Source organism: Canis lupus, chromosome 10 (genome assembly GCF_011100685.1).
Source record: "Canis lupus familiaris isolate Mischka breed German Shepherd chromosome 10, alternate assembly UU_Cfam_GSD_1.0, whole genome shotgun sequence".
NCBI classification, from domain to species: domain Eukaryota; kingdom Metazoa; phylum Chordata; class Mammalia; order Carnivora; family Canidae; genus Canis; species Canis lupus.
Genome location: NC_049231.1, coordinates 23,512,460 through 23,530,241, shown reverse-complemented (window position 1 = coordinate 23,530,241; position 17,782 = coordinate 23,512,460). Strand labels below are relative to the sequence as shown.

General features: G+C 43.8%; 1 protein-coding gene and 1 long non-coding RNA gene across 5 annotated transcripts in view; one reads left to right on the top strand and one right to left on the bottom strand.

Annotated features, from left to right (window-relative positions):
* PACSIN2 (protein kinase C and casein kinase substrate in neurons 2) overlaps positions 1–17,782 on the bottom strand; it is a 136,692-nt gene that overhangs the window by 76,330 nt on the left and 42,580 nt on the right. The window contains exon 1 of one of the 4 annotated variants that reach the window (XM_038550312.1): positions 9,320–9,466. The exons of the other annotated variants lie outside the window; for them this stretch is intronic. The gene's annotated coding sequence lies outside the window, so the exon portion shown is untranslated. Of the gene's footprint in view, positions 1–9,319; positions 9,467–17,782 lie in introns of those variants that run through there. 4 annotated transcript variants of the gene reach the window in all.
* LOC111097635 lies at positions 346–6,712 on the top strand. The gene is made up of 4 exons (XR_005365538.1): positions 346–2,970; positions 3,659–3,898; positions 4,698–5,313; positions 5,978–6,712. It is a non-coding gene; the product is annotated as an uncharacterized LOC111097635 (long non-coding RNA).

The window sequence follows — 17,782 nt, the reverse complement described above, 5'->3', positions numbered from 1 at the left end:
TAATTTATTCTGATAAACTCAGCAAAATTAGATTAAATCAAACAGATTTGTATAATTTTTTTGTATAAAACTTATCCCTTTTACTTTTTTTTTTTTTTTTTTTACTTTTTCCTTTTCTTTTTTTAAACATTGACTTTCTGAATGCCAGAAACCTTGCTAAGAGCTGGCAGAAGGGAGCAAAGTGAAGTTCGTAATAAGATCCAGCCCTGCAGCCCAGGAGTTCACAATACAGCCAAAAAGAGAAGACAAGCTCACACTTGCTTAGGGGACAGGGAGGACAGAGGGTAGAGGACAGTGGAGAGGCAAGCAGGAGGGGGGTTTAGAAGGGGGACGCCTGCAGCCTGAAGCCAGGTGAGAGGATGAGGTGCTCCAACCACAGCCCAGGCTCAGGAGCTGCTCCGAGAGGCTGGATGCAGACTAGAGACAGCACCAGATGCCCACCAGGGCACAGGTCGTGCTTTGCTGCAGCACCTGAGGTCTAAATCACTGACCACTTTAGCTTATTTAAAAATACAGATTTAAGAATGGGTGATTATGCAGAAGAACAGTCCAGGAGGCTATGTACCAAAATGTGAACTGCTTCATTCAGCAAAGTGTAATGAGGGGTTCTGACATGCCAGGCACAGGGCACATGGGGCACAGGGGCAAACGGGGTGAGAAAGTCATCACGGACGTTCTAGGGCCTGGAGGACTTGCAAACAGACCAGGACGGAAATGTCACAGCTGGCGGTGCTGAGGGCTGGGCTAGGCCATAAAGCCAGTAGGGACAGAGTGTTGGGGGCTAGCACAGACAGGATGGTGGTCAGTGAAGGGTCTTCCCTCAGGGGGAGACACTTGAGCAAATATTCAAGTAAATGGGAACTTTATTCACCCTCTCTAGATGGCAATATGTGAGTTTGGGGGTTTTCTTTTTTGCATATGTGTATTTAATTTTTTGGTCCTAAGAATACTGGTTAGGTCCCTTGAAAATTCAAAAGGAAAACAAGGCAGTGCCCTAGGCCCCTTCTGTAACATCCATAAGCACGAAATCCAAGATTTCTGGTAAAGGAATCCATGTCCTTTATCTTCGTGTCTGTGTGTATCACTTATAGTCACTCAGTACAGGTGCCCATACACCTTCCAACCCCGTCCAGCAGCACCTTCACCATTATAAAGCCCAAAGGGCCCAGGCCTCCGCACTCTTCCCTCTTCTCTGCACACCAGTTACTGGATGGTCTTGTGACTCTCTGCCCAAAACTCAGCACTGGCTCCTCCATCCTCCAGACAGGATCCTATCCAGTATTTCTTTTTCAGTAAAGAGCTCCATCACCCACACAGCTGCTTAGGACAAATGCCCCCATGCCACCCCTGATGCCTCTCCTTCCCTCACACGCTACATCAGCTCCACCTTGAAACAAAGCTAGAGTGTAGCCACCTCACATCATCTCTGCTTTAGCTACCCTGGGTCAAGCCACCAAACTTGCCAATAGTTTTATCTTTCAGTATGCTGAAAAACACTAATTACTAATCTACACTCCTCACTCTGACCTACAAGGTCCCATGTGATCTGGCCCCAGCTCCTAGCTTCAGTGTTGGCTCATTCCAACCCTTAGCCCTGGCTCCTCCAGCTACGGTGACCTTCCCGTGGGCCTCTAAATGCACCAGGTTTAGGCCTACTTTCACACCTGCTTCCTCTCTGCCAGGAACACCCCTCCTCCAGGGTCTGCAGACTTTGCTCCCTCACATCATCATCACATACCACCTTCTTTAAAAAGCTTAACCTGTCCCCATTTCTCTGACACATCAGCCCCCAAAAGATGTTTTATTTTTTAAATAATACTCAGCTTCCCATGACAAATTATGTATTTATATACTGTCTCTCACCACCCACAAGAACAGAAGCTCCTGAAGAACAAGAACTGTGTTGAGTTCATCCCTGCATCCTTAGCAGTGATGCACAATAGGAGCAAAATAAACACGTCTGGAATGAATGAGTCATGGAATGTGCTAGGCTCTGACACAAACATACACTATGACAGAACAGACTTCTGTTTCCAGCAGCTAGGTAAACCAGGTATCTTAATGTGTCTCCCACTGAAAAATTTTAAAAGCTGAATAAAATATAATTACATCACTCTATTATACTCTAAATTATCATAAAGGAATCTAAAGACAACAAAAAGGTAAATTTAAAGAAGGAATATAAGTAGATAAGTCAGCTTTTTCTCTCAGGTAACAAGGAGAGACAAAGAAAGAAAATATAAAAGATTAAAGACTTGGGAAAAACAGTGAAGCCTAACTTACATCTAAGAAACTTCCAGAAGGAGATAACATTAAGGATGGGTAAGAAGCAATCTTTAAAGACCATTTTCAGCATGCTGAAAGACACAAAACCACAGATCAAAGAAGCCCAATGAATTCAAGCAAGATTTTAGAAAGAAAGCAAGAGCCAGGGATCCCTGGGTGGCGCAGTAGTTTGGCACCTGCCTTTGGCCCAGGGCGTGATCCTGGAGACCCGGGATCGAATCCCACATCGGGCTCCCGGTGCATGGAGCCTGCTTCTCCCTCTGCCTGTGTCTCTGCGCCTCTCTCTGTGACTATCATAAATAAATAAAAATTAAAAAAAAAAAAAAGCAAGAGCATGCCAAGATAAATTAAAGTAAAACTTTAGAACCTCAAAGGCACAGGAAAGGTCATAAGAGCAGCCAAAGAGAAAAGACCAAAAAGAATGATAACTGGACCAAGAGCAACAATGAACACCAGAAGACACTGCAGTGATATATTCTACATGCTGAGCAACAATATTTGCCATCTCAGAATTCCATACTCAGCAAAACTAGTTTTTAATAAGAACTTGAGATTTTCAAACAGATAAAATAGATACCACCACCACCACCCTCCAAAGACATCACAGGGAAAAAATTCTAAAGGATCTATTTCAGGCAAAAAGAAATGATCTCAAAGGGAAAGTTTGAAGCACAAGAAAAAATGGTAAGCAAATATAAGGGTAAATACAATGACATATAAACATTGATTATATGAAACACAGTATCTAATTTTTAGGATTTTAAAATTCAAAAAAGAAATCCAGGATAAGTTGGGAGGGGTGTGGAATTAAAATGTTTTAAATCCTTCAGAGAGGAGACAGAAAAGACATTTGGGGCATAACCACTAAAGGGCTAGACAGAGAATTTAACTTCTAGACTAAAAAAGAGAGAGAGAAAATAAATGCAATGGAGGCGGGGGGCATGATGGATCTCAAGCAAAACCAAAGACCAACAAAACAACTCACCAGAACTGTAGCAAATAGCACAGGAACAAGAAAAGGCTGCTTCTTACCACCTTTTCTATTCAAACTGTACTGCAGGTACTGGCCAATGCAAGAAGAAAAATCAGTAAAAGGTACAAGAATTAGAAAAGAAACAAAATATCATTATTTGTAGATAATGCGGCTTTCACATGGCCGACAGGTACCAGGATGACTCTAGAGTGATGGCTCAGCTACAACGGAATAGCCATCAGAGCACAGGCAGGAGCTCTAAGCATTTGGTTTCATTTAACACAAGGAAAATACCAGATGAAGAAACTGAAACTCAGAGAATATGAGTTAAATATCTTTCCCAAAGCTACCTGGCAAGTAAAGGGTTGGTTTTGAAATTAAATCTATGTGTCCCCACAGCCTAACCAGCACGCCTGCCACAGAGAGAGACAAACCACGACACCAAAGGATAAGCACCTGTCGGTACTCTCTAAGAGACAAGTACCACCATGTGATTACAAGTAAGCTGGAGTACAAAGAGAAAATGAGACCAACCTGAAGAAAGCCAGGGAGAGAGCCGGGCGCTAAATCTGCAGCCTGCACAGGAATGCCCAGGCAGGGAATGATATTCTGGAGAGAGAAAGTGTAGCAGGCACTAAGGTAAAAACGTATGAAAGGATCAAGAAGGGGGGGACGGGGGGTGCAGGAGAGAGAAGAGCTAGATACCAGGAGGTAAAACAGGTGCCAGCAGGCAAAACCCCTTGAGGGCCACACCAGGGGTTTGGGCTCCTGGGGAAGGTCATGGGGAGGGACCTGGTCACAGTCCAGGAGGGAAAGCTCCCTCCAATGGAGAGTGAAGAACACACCATCAGGCCTCTAGACCTGGGCTGTCCAACAGACCAGCCACCAGCTACAAAATACTTGAACGGCAGCTAGTACAACTGAGGAACTGTCTTTTTAATCTGACTTTTCATTCATTTTAATATAAATAGCTACATGTGCTCAGTGGCTGCTATACTGGCCAGGGCAGCTCTAGAGGATAGAGAGGAAGAGAAATGGTTCAGAGACCAGGACAGAGGAGCAATGTTCAGGAAGAACAGAGGACACAGCAAGTGATTATGCCAGGAATGGAGGTGCAGAGGAGGAAAAGGGATTAAAAATTCCTCATTCTGGAGGCAAGGTATAGGAACTGCCACAAAGAGAAACAGTTCAGAAGAAAGAACCGGTTTAGGATGGAAAAGAACTGGTTTGGGCCTGCTAAGTCAGAGGAACCTGAAGCACATCGACTTGTGTGCTGCAGTCTGGCCATGTCAGACTCCCAGGTTCGGCACAGTCTCTCCCTCTCCCTGCCTCTGCACACACTGTGTCCTCTGCCTCCCTCATCTGCCCAACAGGCCCCTCTCTCTGAAACCCACTACCAAACTGTGATATTTTCCCCAACCTTCTCCATTCTCCACAGCAGAATAAGGTCCCTCCAGCTCTATGAGAAGACTCGTCACCCTGGCACTTAGAAGTCTCTACCCCACTGGACTATGAGCTCTTCAGGGGTAAGAACGGAGTCTCGACCATCATGGACCCCAGGGCTGGCACAAGACCTGAGGTACACTCAGTGGACAAGAGACTCTGCCAAGTGGGCAAACTGAATGTATGAACATAAGCAGGCGTAAGTGAGCACATCACCCAATCCAGCCACCCAGCATCCTGGTGAACTGTCCCTCCAGGAGGTGACCTAATGAATGGTTGGAAAGAAGCACAGAGCTTGCTCAGGTGCCTGCACATCTGTCAGTGCGAGCAGTCAGGTGCCAGGATGATCACAGCCTACATATGAGACTTGCTGTGAGTTTTCGCCATTAGGACAACATCTACTATCCTAAACTCACACTCGTCAACCTTAGCAGTCTACTGGATGAGCCCAAGAATAAATATAATGTCTTGGCATTGAACAAGAAATATGCAAAGCCTTCTCCGCGAGTGGCTCTGATCCTTCTCTGCATGGCCTTGGGGCCTTGTCATATAACGTTCTTCCACACAGCACAGGCCAGATCTAGAGGAACCTGCGCTGAACACACTCACAGGTGGGAAATTAACAAAACATTTCTGCTCTCCAGGTCAACAAGTATTTGGTCATCAGACCACTGTGCCCTGTGCTATTTTTTCTTTATGCGTCAGATCATAGTGGAAAAGAACCATACAGAGGTCACTTTGCTGTCCACACACTGCCTTGTACTTCATTTATCTCACTATACTAGCCCTACCGATACTGAAAACAAAGACAGAATTCCAAACTGGGAAGTTCAATGTTTTAGCCTGTAACCACATCAACATCTTGTCAAGTAAGCAAAATCATTCTCCCCTGATCCCCTTTAACAACTGTTCCACTGCAGAACAACCCCGATGGGAAACAAGACTGAATATGAAATTCAGCACAGGCTTCATGTGGAAGGAGAGGAGAGGAGAGAGGGGGAGGGGGGGAAGGGGGAAGGAGAGGAGAGGATTATTGTTATCCCTTAATACTCTGATGGCCATTGGCACACATTTTAAATTCAGAATACTTCCTGTTAGATTCTTTAAGTTAACCAAAAATAGAACAATATGCTTCATTAGTCCACGTAAAGATTCATTTCTTATGATTCAGTAACGACAGAGTCTAAGGAGTCTCTCTCTCTCTCTCTCACACACACACACACACACACACACACACACACGTGTGCACTCACTCTCCTCTCTCCCTCGCTCTAGGATCTAGGATCTAGCCAGCATACTGGCAAAAGTTTTCTCAAGGCCTTAAGAGAAGATTCTAAGGCCACGGCTAGAAGCTGTCCTGGAGAGAAGCCCCGAAGAGAGATGGAAATGAGGAAGGCCTGGATGACACCAACAGCATGAACTCTGAGAGGCTTCGGGGCCAAAAGCACCCCAGGAGCTGCCCTAACCCTCCTCAGTCTACAGTAAAGCCAGTACCATATCCCCTTCACATCTTTAGATTCACAGGCACACCAGAATCCAAACTAATGTAGGCAGAAGCAAGCGGCAAGGAGGAATATCAAGCATTACTTACTGACTAGGGCAATCATATACTAATTATATACCTATGTATACAGATATTTACATGCATAATTACACATATACGTACATATACATTAAGAAGGTCAATTATATATTAAGAAAAGGAAGCCAGTTAAACTATTCTATGCTTAATATGTACTGAAAATATAACAGTAAAGATAAAATGCTAGTTGGGAAACAAAGATAACTAAATTATGGGAGAAGTGAACCAAGTTGCTCCCTATTTGCCCTTTCTTTGGCCTTCAGATGTGGTCATCTGGCTCTTCAACCGAAAACAGCAGCTTCTTCAAGGCTAATGACAAAACTGCCTGCCAGAGCTGCAGGAGGGAAGACACAGTGCCACCCTATTGCATAGAAACACTGATCACATATGCTACTTCGTTCTTAAGTTTTATAAATTAAAATAAGGGGGTGCCTGGTTGGTTCAGCGGGTTAAGTGTCTGCCTTCAGCTCAGGTTATGATTCCGGAGTCCTGGGATTGAGTCTCCCTGAGCAGGGAGCCTGCTTCTCCCCTTCTGCCTTTCCCCTTCCACTCGTGTTCTCTCACTCTGCTCTCTCTCAAATAAATAAAAATAAATTTTAAATATATATATAAAGTAAAATAGGTATAAAGTTGTTGAGCACAATTTCAAATACAATGAAAGTGTTTATGAAAATATCTGTTTTCCTGTAGTGTACTTCTTTCTGAAATTCTTGAAGGCATATATTCTTAAATACTTCAGAAAATACAAGTAACTACCACTCTGTGAACCTCTGCAAGGAATTCAAAGTGACTCTGGACAGTGGCACCACATCAGGGTCTAAGAAGAGTGACTCTACCCACTGCTCTCAGGCCTCTATTCGCGTCTAATTCCCAGACTTGAATTTCAGAAGAAGTCAAATCAATTTTTAGGAGAGACTATTTTTAACTGATTCTGGAAAGTTGTGCATAAATTCCACTTTCATATATTAAATCATTACCCTCTTTTTTTTTTTTTTTTTTTCACATGATAGAGTATTGTTTTAAAGTCTGCCACATTCTAAAACTTGGGCAGTCCAGACTTAATGCTGTGGATACTTCCTCAGAGGGACTGAAATGCCCCCAGACTTGAGGGTTTTCTTTCTGATCCTAAAGAATCCTCTTTCAAAGAACCAAGTACTTTGGTCTATTTCTTGTAATGGCTATGAGTTTAAGTTTGGATTTCTCAGTTAGCAGGTAATCATATAATGAGGTATGCTTATAACAGTAACAACTGAGTAAGGCACGGTTTAGTGGCAAAGCAAGAAAAACTTTACATAGTCGAGAACTCTATTTTTTAAGAAAAAAAATCTCTCTCAGAGGGAGAGATGTCAATTTCTTTGGGCTTCTGATAATTCACTGTATACTTTGCCTAGTGGTACTAACTTAGGGAAGTTACTCCAGAAAAACCGAATATTTGAAAAATCAAACAAATGAAAATGGGATTCATCAAAGAAAAAAGTCATTCTTAGCCAAGCCCTATTAATTGTGAGACAATATGTGGAGAAAGCTGGTAGAAGAAAGGCCGGTGACCCAGAAGCCAGTCTAGAATATTGACTAGAAGCTCAGCTACCAACAAGCTGTGTGACCTTGGACAAGTCAATAACGATGCATAAAAAGAAAGAGGTAAGGAGAGGATGAATCTTACTACTGGAATAAATCTCAGACCTGTAAGATATGTTCAGTCTGAAGTTATGACTATTATTTTTATAAACGCAGCATTTAAAGTTCATCTAGAATTCAGTAAGATACCTTAGTATGAAGAAGCAAAGAATTTGAGGAGATACTTAGAATTACAACAGCAAGGGCAAAACCTTTGGACCTCATTAAGGTCTGAGAAAAATATCACATATTCAAGGGACTTCTAAAAAACAAGAAAACACAACCTAAAAGTATCAGAAATACACAAATCATACAGTAACAACCTAACAAGAAAAATACACTTCTCTAGGTGGCATAGACTGTACCGGTATGGCACTTTCTAAAAAACAGAAGGAAGACCATGACACTGCCTTTCAAATGTTCACAGCAATAATTCAAAAGCATATTCCCTTAGTGGATGGATCACTCAAGTATCAGGATTTTTTAAAAACACTCTAATTAGAAGCACAGTACTACATAAACAAAAAGGAGGGAAGAGGAACCATAATTTTTCAATTCCAGAATATGACTTCCAGAGAAGAAACAAGAAATACACACGTAAGGCTTCTCAGTTGTTGGAACAATAAAACTTTTACATTTTGCTATTTACTAAAAATAAAAGCATAGTGTCTAGTGACCAGCAGTCAGACGGAGCAGAGGGCACCGGGTCCAGCTGTAAAGAGGAATAAGAAAGAACTGCCGGAGGAGGAAGGCAGAGGGGGCCTTGGAGAAAGCCACATGCTAATTCTGGGAGTCTGGAGCAGACGGCCATGAAACAGCAATTAGTGTCAACCGGAGAAGCTAATTTGTTCGCTTTTTCTCCCGAGTCCCATTTCCGTGTTTGTAGGTTAGATTTGGCTGTTTAAGAAAGGAAATGGCAGCATGTAAAAGACAGAGTGCCTGACAGTAGGAAAAGAAACCAACCCTCTATTAATAGTTAACTCAAGTAACTCATTTAGCTCCCCAGAAAGAAAACAATACAGCTCGAAGTATGTAAGCTGGCCTAAGCCATGCCAAAGTTTCTAATTTATTCCATCTATTTAGGAATGAAACATGTATATATGTTCTAAAACCAGAGTAAAAATTATAAAGCACGTCTTTCATTTGTTTAGGCCAAAATCTATTTACCAAGGAAATCAAACATTTACTCTGACATTTTCTCAAAGCATTTTGGATAAACACTACACACCGTTCGGTTAATATTGAACTGAGTGAACATTTCCATCAAGGAGCTCTAAAACTAAGTGTGTTTAATAGGTGAGATTTCTGCTAAATCAAACACTCAGAAACACTCTTCAGAAGAAAAAAAAATCAATGAAAACTCTGCTTTTAAAAAGGTCTCCCTTAAAGGAAATATATGCCTTAAATAGCACACTCACGTTTTGCTGTCAAACGCCAGCTTCACTGCCTCACTTTGCAGATCAGCTTCCGTACCTGCCTCCTTCCAACCCTGCTGGTATGTCTGACCTCCAGCTCCCAGCCGAATTCTCCCAGCACATTTCATCATTTCCTGTTGGCTGCCGGCTCCTTGCAGCTAGATAAGGCCAGTCCCCTACACTGCTGCAGGCACCGAACAGGCACCAGGTTCTCAGACCTCTGCTCCAGGCCTGCTGGGACCATCACAGAATCACAGAAGAGCTTTCCTTTTTTTTTTTTTTTTCTTTTCAAAAGCGCTTTCCTTTCAGAGAGGGGCCAAACAGAAATCTTGGGATTTGAGATAAAGTCAGAGAGCAGATCTGAGAACAGAAGTCCTATTACCCTCCCTCCCTCCCCAACATCAACTTGCATATAAACTACTTTACACTGCATATGATAGTCCTAGGATTTCTCCTTGTACTTGATCCTTCCACTTAGGAGGGAGAAAAGACCTGTGCTGGAGCTAAGGTGCCAGGCGTCACAGGAGTTAATGTAATATAGAGACTTCCTTGCACAGGATGATCTTACACTGTCCCTACATGTAAAACTCAACTTCTCTTTGTGACTCCACACAGTAAGACAAAGCAGCTCCACAGTGGGAGATGCATGGGAAGACACATGCAGGTTCAGTGGTAGAGACCCCAGCCTCTCTGCAGCATGACTGCCTCCCCCAAGGCACTCAAATATCCAAGTGTGAGCCCCTAGAAGGAAATGCCAAATCCCAAAACACCTTTCTTCCTAGAGTTTTACAACAAATTAAAAGAAAAGGGAAAAGAAAAAGAAAATATATATACATATATTTATTTATATAAGTGTATTATTTATATAAATAAATAAATAATTTTAGGGGAGGAGAAAGAAGTCCTGATTCATTTTAAAATGTATGCACCCACGAAAATACATACAGTAGAATTCCCTCTAGATACAGTGAAGAGGCGGCACAACTACCCTATGGGGCTTGAAGCCAAGACAGAATGGAATAAGGACCAGGCAGGAAAGGGTTCCCAGGAATGCTTCTGAGCAAGGCTATTTCCTGAGCTGTTCATGAGCTGCAGTTGTGAAAATTCACTGCTAAACACACTTAAAATATGTGCACTTGTATGTTTGTATGTATATTGTTTCAATAAAAAGTGTTTTTAAAAGGTATCAACAGGGACACCTGGGTGTCTCAGCGGTTAAGCTTCTGCCTTTGGCTCAGAGTGTGATCCCGGGATCTGGGATCAAGTCCCGCATCAGGCTCCTTGCAAGGAGCCTGCTTCTCCCTCTACCTGCATTTCTGCCTCTCTCTCTGCATCTCTCATAAATAAAGAAATAAAAACTTAAAAAAAAAAAAGGAAAAAATATCTTTAAAAAAAAGTATGCAATATCAAAAAATAGAAACACTAGAAATACTACAAGAAAGAGCAGGTATTGAAACCACTCTGTAAAAACATAAGAAACGAATATTTCAAAAGCTCAGTTTCCCCGAAGTACCCTCCCAAAAGATTCATGTGCACTCCCAACGCCATGGCAAGCTAGATGCTGCACTGAAGTGATGGTGGCCAGAACAGAGCCCGCCCATTCTCTCCTTGCAACATGGGCCCCCTAGCCTGACTCGATAACACAAAACAAAATAGGTTAAAAATATCTTTCCAAAATCCATGTTTAGAAATTCTTTGATGGAAAAACACCAATGAAGCAAAGACCATCTCAACACAAGGGTCAATTATTTGACATATGATAATAATTCATACCACTTAGAAAATTATTATGCCACCCTCCCCCCCAACTGCCCCCAAAACAACCCACAGAAGACAACCCATCGCAAACCTCACTGTATTCCCAGTCCGCCTAGTTAGGTCCCACGCACCCTCACAGAGAGGCCAACACTGCTCTGCAGGGAGGCCAGCTGCTTCGTCTCGGGGCTTGCTGGGGGGCTGAATGGCTCTGACGCTCATTTTGTCCAGTGATGGACACTAAGGCTGGAAAAGGCTGAATAAGGTTTCTGGAGACTACTTCAGGTACTTGACCACAACACACAGTCAGGCTTCCTAAACGAACAGCCTGGCAGTTATCTTCCCAAGCATTTCAACTAAGTTTAAGCAGCACAAAAATATGGTCACAAAAGTCCTTTGCTGGGCGTATTTCCTTCCACTAAGAAAGAATAAGCACTTGAGTTCTGGCGGAGCAAGCTGATTATCTACTTTTCCTTTTCATCAGCTAGCATGACCAAAAACTCTTCTTTGCCCTAGAGTCCTACTTAAGGCTCTTGGTTATGAGAGAGGACAATCACAGCAAGGTAGATTTACTCATTTTGGTTTTTTAAGACCCTCACTCATTCTATCTATCTATCTACCTACTTATCTATCTATCGTAATCCAACAAACACAAGCTGCTTGATATTTATATAATGGTTATTTTATGGTTAATCATGAAAATAATCCTATCAGGGGACTGTCACCTCTTCCATTTTCCAGCTCAGATAACTGAGGTACAGAGAGGTTATATTACCTGCCCTGCATCCCAAAGCCAGCACATGGTGTGGAGCCAGGATCCAAACCCAGTCAGCTCCAGAATCCAGCTATTAGCCACTACACCACACTGCCTCTCCATCTTGGTTTCCCTTGGTATATTAGAAGTGGGTCTTGGATACAGCTGCCACATAATAAAATCTGATTTGAAGTGAACTGAGAATACAGAGAGCAGTGGGACTATGGGGTAATGAACCCAGCTCTCCAGGGTGGCTGGGGCATTCTCTCCCCCGCCCCATCACCTCAGGTGGGGGCTTCCTAGCTGGAAACCAGCTGCCCTGCACCCCTCTAGCAGAAGACAAGACTGGCTCAGGCAGCTGTCCTGCCCCCTAAGGCAGTACTAGGACAGAAACACTGCTCCAGGGAAACCCAACAGCTAACCTCTTGCAGCACGTGGTGCCTAAACTGGTATTTCCAGTTCCAATCTGGTTTCTGTCACCAGACTTGAAACCATTGGGCATTCATTCAACAAACATTAGTGCCAGGCACAGGGCTTGAGGCCTCAGGGCCCCCATGGTAAAAGCCAACGTCCCTGCCCCGAATTGTCCGGGCAGGGCAGATGTATAAGTAAATACAAACGGCACAGGCTGAGAACTGCCAGCACCCAGGGATAAAGGAACACAGTGAAGGGAGCGGTGACCTGGGCGAGGGGGTGTCAGGGAAGGCTTCACCAAGTGGGGGGTGGGAGGTAGTGGGGACAGGAGCGGGTTCTCCAAGAGCTTCCCACACGATTACTCAAACCATGCAGATTAAGGCAGGAAAAAAATTCCAAAACAAAACCCAGCCAATTAGCTGAAGACTACCCACACCTTCAGGACATCAGTCCTCGACCAATGCTGGGTGCACGTGCAGCTGTCACTAAGCGAGCCCGAGGCACAGGCATCCGGGCCACATCAGACCAGCTGCTTCTCTCTGATACCGCTGTTCTGTTCTAGGGTCGGCACATGGTGCAAATGGCTGCCTTTGCTGAGCTCTTCTGAAAGATGCAGTAAGAGAGGTACTTCTACCCCATTTTACAGAAAGGAAACCACCAGAGAAACTTAGCAACCTGCTTAGTATCATCCAGCAAATAATGGCAGAATGGGATTCGAACTCAGGTCCGCCTGACGTGTTCAAAGCCCATCGTTTCTGTACCACACTCATGCCTGCCTCGGAACTAGACCTGGGAAGAACGAGGATCTCTGGCAACAGGTTGTGTCACATGGGGGAAAGAATAAAATTTTCACCATGCGACTCCCCCCCCCCCATTCCTCTATCAGTCTGCTCTGGCTTTATTGCCACACTTTTTCTAAAATAGCTTTATTGAGATGTAATTCACATACCATACAATTCAGCCATTTAAAGTACATAATTCAATGGTTTTTAGTGTATTTACAGAGCTGTGCAACCATCACCCCAGTAAATTTTAGGATACTGTCATCAACTCAAAAACAAACCCCATGCACTTTAGCTGCCATCTCTTTCTCCCCCCTTCCCTGGTCTTTCCCCAGCCAGAAACAACCAGTGACTCTGGCAAGGTGATTCTTAAAGAGGTTATGGGCACACAGGAATCAGGCTGTTCATAAAACAGCGCAAACTGCAGTTCTGTGCATCAGTCCTCCCTCTTCGACTAAAGCTAACAGCTGAGCCCGGACACGGCCAGGGAATAGCCAGACAATTCAAAGGCAGGTGGAGGTTCTGGTGTGACAGGTGGAGGTACCTGGCCACCTCGTGCTAGATGGGCTCCACGGTTCTCATGTCCCTGAACTTAGCAAGCCCTAAACACAGAGCCAGGTGGTCTAGCAGCTGCCAGGATGGTGGAAGTCATGCAAAAGCTCTAGAAGAGGCCCTGTGGTCACAAAGCCTCACATCATTAGGAACCCCCATCTCCCCAATTCCCAAAAGGCAAACCAGGATTGTATCTGGTACCAGAGGCTGGAGATAACCAGAATAGAGCTATTCTGAGAAGCCAAACTCTTCAAGGACCATTGGGACTAGTGATGGCCTGGATGGCAAGGCACTTCCTCTACTCTTCCCCCCAGCCTTCCTCAATTGCTGAGGAGAGTTGGGGGAAGGAGATCTGCAAACAGACCATGCACATACTTCCACAGAGCCCTGATTCCTCCAACCACTTCATACAGGTCATGGAAACAGCTGTGTGCAGCATCACCAAGCAGCACAAAACACCTCAGCACTTAAACAGAATGAACTTCTGACAGATGCAAATGGGTAAATCACATAACCTTCACAGCAAGCAAAAGAGGCCAGATGCAAAAGGGTGCACTGGGTATTCTATTTACATGAAATTCTAAACCAGGCCAAACAAATCCATAGTGACAGATCAATGTTTGCCTGGGACCAGGGGCCGGGTGGAGGCTGACTGTACAGGGCATGAGAAAAGTTCTAAAGTGACAGAAATGTTCTTTGTCTGGCTTGGGACAGTGGCTACACAGGCATCTCCATTTGCTGAAGTCTCTACATGGGTCCATTTGGTTGTATGTAAATTAAGATCTCAATAAAAAGAAAAGGAAGAGGAAGGGGAACGACTGAGAGAAGACAGGAGAGAAGCCCACTGCAGAGCCTAAACAAGAGAACTGCCCCCCCACCCCCATGGGCAGCACAGCAGCAACTGCCTTTCACCAAGGACTGGCCTGCAAGATGCCACCAAGCTCTGCACAGTGCCAGCGTACCCTCATCGCACTGGGTCTCAGTTCTTGGATCTGCTGATCCTCTAACATACACTAATGATTCTGATGAACCTGAACGGTGCACTTTCTAACCAGGTTAACTCAGCTCTCCAATATCACAGTAGTAAAAGCGTGATAACATCAGCCAGCGACTTAGAAATGGCAGCTTTCAGTGACAGGCTCCAATGGCTGTTTGACAGTCAGTAAACAAGTAAATCTAATGCCATAATGATAGGTATTAGTTTTTCTTTTTCTTCAAATGATAAGTAAATCTTAAGTCCTAGAATTTAAACAGGTTATATAAAACATTCTGATAGGTCAATCTTTTTTTTTTTTTTTTTCTGGGTAAGGGAGAGGGTAGCGGCTATTGTTCAAATCCTATGTGTTAGCCTTTCATATTTTTCATGAAACAAGACATAAATAGAGCCATTTTGCCTTTAGTCTTCCCAAACATATATATAGAAGGGAATAAACTGAGCCAAATTTCTAACATTTTCAATCAAAGAAGAAGGTGCCAGAACAAGCTGAACTAAGTACCCATCCTATCTTTGGCAAAGTAAAAAAAAAAAAAAAAAAAAGAAATTAAAACCCTTTATATAAGCTTCTTTGCTTCCCTGGCACTTGCCCAAAGCTAAAGAAAAAAAAAAAAAGAAGCCAAACTAATTAAAGCAGAAAGCCCAGTTGAGAAAAACTTCAAAGCACCAATGTGATATGAAGAATATGTTAATTTCTTTTCTTACACATTTTATAAAATGCCACCGTGAGAAGATATACCTGGGCTCCTAACAACATCTCAGTGGTTAAGATGTCACTTGCAATTATGGGACCAGCTCAAGTCTTCCTTGGGCAACACACTGAAGATGGAAAATGATCCCTGAAGGAAGCTCTAAATTCAAAAAGGAGTGAATAAGATTTGTGGTGAGTTTGGGGATACTTTCAGGAATAAAGTTAGAGATATGCTCTGTTCATGTTTTATTGGAGGTTTATTGATGTGATTTTCCCCCTCATTTATTTCTATGTGCCCTCTCTATGCTAGACTCTGGAAGTTACAAGCTAAATGATCCCCCACACTTACCCTTACGGAACTTAGAGTTCAGTAGGGTAGAGAGACAAGCACCCAGAGGACCTCACAGTGTGACAAGTGCTGCACAGCAGACCTGAGCAGGGAGCTCGGTGTAGGAAAATGGGGTGGATTGAGAAATCCCCAGGGAGACTGGGCACTGAGCTGAGTCAGGGAAAGAAGGCACTGTGTCACTCGCCTCTCAGGCTGGAGCCTCCTCCTCCCCCAGCTTTACTGACCAGGGTATCCCATTGAAGGCAGAAGCGCCCAGTGCAAGGCTGCCAACTTTATTTTGTCCATTGAGAGCACTAAAAAGAAAGACCAATCACCTCCCATTATTTCATTTCAAAGGCATTTAAATAATAAAAAAGGCATTTTAACACTAAAAAGCAAATCATACAACTTCAGAATATATCAAAAGCCTCAAACTAGGGGGATCCCTGGGTGGTGCAGCGGTTTGGCGCCTGCCTTTGGCCCAGGGCGATCCTGGAGACCCGGGATCGAATCCCACATCGGGCTCCCGGTGTATGGAGCCTGCTTCTCCCTCTGCCTGTGTCTCTGCCTCTCTCTCTCTCTCTCTCTCTCTGTGTGACTATCATAAAAAATAAAAATTAAAAAAAAAAAAGCCTCAAACTAAATATCTTTAGCTTTGTAAAGAATTACAATGTTGCTATTTTAGCACCACGGCAGTAAAAATACCATTATGAACTGATGTTTAGAAACCCTGCAAATAGGGGCGCTTGGGTGGCTCATTTGGTTAGGCATCTGCCTTTGGCTCATGATCCCAGGATCCTGGGATTGAGCCTACCTAGGGCTCCTTGCTCCATGGGAAGCCTGCTTTTCCCTCTGCCCCTCCCCTTGCTCGAGCTTTCTCTCTCAAATAAATAAAATCTTTAAAATTAAAAAAAAAAAAAGAAACCCTCCAAATAGAGGATAAAATAAGGACTATTTTATGATATTTTATACACATTTGCCAGTTTCTTTACATGCAATGACTCTTCATGATAACTCTGCAAAGTGAGAGTCCTATGCCCATTTTTCAGATGAGAAAACTAGAGCCCTGGGGGAAGTGGCCTGCCCACGTCACACAGCAGTCACAGTGCATAAAGCTGCTACATGGGGTTCTCTCTGACAGCAGAGCCTGTCAGGTCCCACAAGCATGCTGGGATGGTGTGGGAGACTGCTGGTGACCTCCGAGGTCCTCATCAGAAATAAACATGTTTTATTGTCGTTGCTTTGGAGATGGCAAAGGAAGAATTCAGTTCTGCCTTTTTTTTTTCTTTTTGGCAGTCCCAAACAACCAACTCAAACTCTTTGTGAAACCAGGAGAGGTATAAATATATAAATAAATGGAAATCATGATCGCTAGCATTCCAGAATGCTCCCATTACTTCTTCTCCATTTGGACCAGTGCTTAGGATAAAGAAGAGAGGAAAGATGGGAAAAGACCAAGAATATTGGGGTACCTGGATGGCTCAGTCAGTTGGTTAAGTGTCTACCTTCAGCTCAGGTCATGATCCCAGGGTCCTGGGATTGAGCCCCTACATCTGGCTCCTTGCTCAGTAGGGAGCCTGCTTCTCCCTCTGCCTACTGCTCCCCCTACTTGCGCGCTCTCTCTGTCAAATAAATAGTCTTTTAAAAAAAGATCAACAAAAAAAAAAAAAAAAAAAAAAAAAAAAAAAAAAAGATCAACAATCCCAATGTACCAAGAAATAGGGGACCTCTGCACCCGTACTCAAGAATACTATACTTTGGGGGAATCCCTGGGTGGCTCAGCGGTTTAGCGCCTGCCTTCGGGCCCAGGGCATGATCCTGGAGTCCCAGGATCAAGCCCCACATCGGGCTCCCTGCATGGAGCCTGCTTCTCCATCTGTGCCCCTGCCTCTCTCTCTCTCTCTCTCTCTCTGTGTCTCTCATGAATAAATAAATAAAATCTTAAAAAAAAGAATACTATACTTTAGGGATGCCTGCGTGGCTCAGCGGTTGAGTGTCTGCCTTTGGCTCAGGATGTGATCCCAGGGTTCCAGGATCGAGTCCCACGTCGGGCTCCCTGCATGGAGCCTGCTTCTTCCTCTGTGTCTCTGCCTCTCACGAATAAATAAATAAAATATTTTTAAAAAAAAGAATAGGGAATCCCTGGGTGGCTCAGTGGTTTAGCGCCTGCCTTTGGCCCAGGGCATGATCCTGGAG